Raw genomic sequence first — 3842 nt, forward strand, 5'->3', positions numbered from 1 at the left:
CAAAAGTAGCAACGCCCTTGTCTGAAAAGTCACAGTTTCCACTCAAAATTAACAAATATTACCCCGGCGGAGGTGTAAGGTCAGCACACCCGTGGCTAGTTGCGGTAGAAACTGACTTTCGGGAGGCATTTGGAGACGCCAATCCTGGGCCCTTGACGGGACCGGATCCATCACGGTTACAGCAGTATGACCTGAAGGGGAAGGGAGGGGTGTCAAGGAACAGGTTTTTCCAACAGAAACCAGCTGTATTTTGATCTTCAAAGCAGCATTGCATTCCTACTGTCTGGAGCCTACTGTTTGGGGAAACAGATGAGGGATGGGACGGAGCAAACTCTCCGGACAAAGTGCTCCGGAGAGCTACATGGCAGTACAATGCATCTTAACATGCACAGGAGAGCCCCTCTAACCCTGACCAGATGGAAAGAGCGGGGGCCATCGCTGGCACCAGCCACAGAGGGGCCGTTCAGACGGACGATTCGGTTTCCCTTTTCAGGCGCACTAGGAACTGCTTACAGAGTCCTCTCAACAACTCGGCAGCGTTGCCGTTGACGTTTTCGAGCTTGCACAGTACGGTCGCCGTACCGACCTATCAATTCAGCGTCCACTATACGTGTGGATCGTGCTAGAGAAGTACTTCGACCCAGTAAAATTGAAAAAAACTGTCGTCACAGTTGCGTCAAAATTAAAAACGGATACATGGTATTGTGGACAAATCCCATATCTCGGGCATGGCATTTTCAGCCCATTATCCTTGGGAGTTTTTCGGGATCACCCCCTTCTTATCGCAACATTGCCACCCTCAAGAGGGGATACCCAGTTTCGTATCAAATGCGGGAAATGCGCCCGTCTCAGGTTGCCTCTCCTGCGGAACCATATGAATCTTTTGAGACGAAAAGAGGCCGCGGCCGTTGACAGCTATTAGACAAGCCTCATTCACTTCAGATAGATGCGTATCGCTTGACACGCCTTCTCGACTTGCATGGTGAATGCACCGAACACTCAGATCCACTGGATTCAATTCAGCCGAGATTTACCACCTAATCGCGGAGATAGCGAGGAGCTGTACGAGCTGAATCAGTAAAGACTCTTTGACTATAGTTGACAAGCCTTTGAGCAAAATTGCCACTTACAAGCCGTCCATCAGCACATCGCTGTATCAGCCCTAATCCGCTCCCTAAACAGCATCGCAACTGTTTCCTCACTTGTGTAAGCTCTTGAAAGCCTCAAGGTTTGGCCCAGATGCCCGGTTGTAGAGTGAGCCGGGCCTCGTGGCGTCAAGGGCCTCACTAGGCCGTATGACATCACAGCTCCTCCACCTCTTTCGAAACCCCATTCAAAGATATCGAATTGCTCGTTTGTCGTTTTCCAGCCCAGCAAGCGAAGCAGATCATCCATTGGGAGATTCGGCAGTGTTGGAGCACTGTGTCTTTTCTAATTGTGCCGATCCAGAGCCACTTTGCTACCAAGGTGCGCTGATTTGGAACCCTTGTGTTGATCGGGGTCCTAGAAACCTGTTCCATGGCAGGTGTTCGGAGGCCTTTCCGTGGCCGAGGTTCTCTTCACACAGATGCCACATTAATGCGATGACAGGTCCCCCGTTCCAACTCCCTGCTAGCCGTTGCTCTGGTGCGCCGGCATGTCACTCGAGCCTTCGGGGGGTTTTTTCCCTTCAATCGATCAAGCAACCGTAGAATTTGCTTGCTTGGTAAGGGATAATACCCGCTTCTCAATCTATCGATTTGGAATTAAAGCGCGCTATCGTCTTCCTTGGGGTCTCTCCTGTGACCGAACCGGGGTAGAAGCCCTTCAATATCGCCTAGCTTGCTATCATAGCTCAATCCAGATGGTGGGTAGCCCGAAGGATTTCGGAGTGGCAGCTCTCCCAACCCCCGCGCCGGGAGATAGATAGATTCGCCCGCCGCCCGCGCGTAACCAGATCCTCGGGTCTTCTTTAGAACGGCCAGGGACCTTATAGATCTGTAAAAAGGTCATCCAGACTTGCTACTTTCGATCTCGGTTCGATTTAGGACTGTTCACTAATCACAGTTTTGCCATTTGGGGATCGTGAGCTTCGTATGTATCCGGCTTAGCTACCACCACCATCGACCCCGAAATCTCCGAATCTGGAAGTGAGGAGAAGACGTTACCAATGTGAGAGTCTTTGCTGATTTAGCATCGCTCAATTGTTCTTCAGTGGCTTCAGTAGTGTGTCTTCTGGAAGCAAACTTTCTGGCCTTAGGACGCAGCTATTTCGCTGTCTGTTGGCCCGATGCACTCCCTACCTTGGCTGTGGGTCGTGAAATGAATTTCCAGCCAGCTCAATAGAGACGGCGCAAGACGGGGAGAGATGCAACACTTCCCCGGTCACCTCACATCGAAAGTTTATCTGCACGCTTGGAACAAGTAGTTCACGAGCATGGCAGTCATTTACGCTACCTAAATCTAGGGCGATTCCATCATGAGAGGTTGGGTCGTCTCTGTTCGATAACTCTCAAAACGGTAATCGCTGCTTTGCTTCCTAGCTCTAGCAACTGATGTCCATTTTGTACAAGGCTTCTGGATGAGGTTTCAACACCGCTTGTTTGTTTAGCGCTTCCAGAGAACTGGATATCTAGCCAACTGTAGTAATAGACACTATGATACTTTCCTTACTTATCGTCTCTTCAGTCGCAGGAAGCAAAACCACATAGTCACGTTCTCGACATTTGTCTTCAATCTGCCGTCTGAAGTGTCCCCCAACATCGGCACCTAAACATCAGCGTAAACAATCTCATGGCTTGTTATATGAAGGGCCGTCTACTGCCACAGCGTGGACTTGGCGTCTCTTGTGAGATATTCGCTTCTCAGTATTCGATGTATCTAGCCTCAAAGTCGCTTCCCTGTTTTGAAGAATCGGAGTCTTGACCTTCATAGAGTGCGGGTCCAGCTTTTGCAAATGCACACAGCAGTGAGTTGGATATATGTCGGTGAGAGACCTAGCAATCGATCTAAGGCTTGTGGCAGGTATAGATACACAAGAGCAGACGTATGAGCCGAGGATAAAGACTGGCCGAGAGTGTTTGAGGCAGATGACAACTATTCTCGTCTTGACGCATGGCATGGACCCTTCCCTTATGTTTCTATCTCAATAGCTATATGATGGAGGTTGAGCCAAATTATAGATTCTTATGTCTCTAGCAACGGAAGACTACATGCTTCGTTATACCAAGCGTACAATGTCCAGGTTGGATTTGACCGACCCGACCGACACTCGTGGAGATAGATTTACAAAGCTGTACCTCTGCACCCCTTCCAACTTGTTTTTCAGATGTGGGCTTGAAGAGACCGCCTGTCCGTAATGACCTTTATGAACATCACACTCGCTGTAGGCTCTGGCAGCCATCCCAAAGGCGATACTGGCGACTCTCATTTCAAGAAAGGCATTCTTCAGCTCTGTCTTCCCACGTCATCAATCTCATCTCTTGACAAGCATATCAAGTGATCAAAGACTCAAGCATTTTAGACCTTGATCACAGCATGCTTCAGCCACCACACTTCCGAGTCCAGGTTGTGGGTAATCGTCCCAACCATTGGAGAACGGACAACACCTTGAACTCGAAGCTTTCGCTGGGTTAAGCGTTTCGGGGGCCGATCGCTCTTTCGTCTTCTAGTCAACTGCACCTGAAGAGTCTTTCGAGAGGTCCATGCCTCCGTAACCAATGTGGTGGCCAGCATGTTGTGCAAGCGTCAATGACAGCATTGGCGCGGCTCTGGTGCGAAACCATCTGTGGCTTCCCCCCCGTGGCAAGCCTCACGGCATACCAGAAGGTCGTCTACGACTTCGTCAAGACCTTTGAGATGCT

Source organism: Phaeoacremonium minimum (assembly GCF_000392275.1).
Source record: "Phaeoacremonium minimum UCRPA7 unplaced genomic scaffold PA7_03_scaffold_162, whole genome shotgun sequence".
Lineage (NCBI taxonomy): Eukaryota > Fungi > Ascomycota > Sordariomycetes > Togniniales > Togniniaceae > Phaeoacremonium > Phaeoacremonium minimum.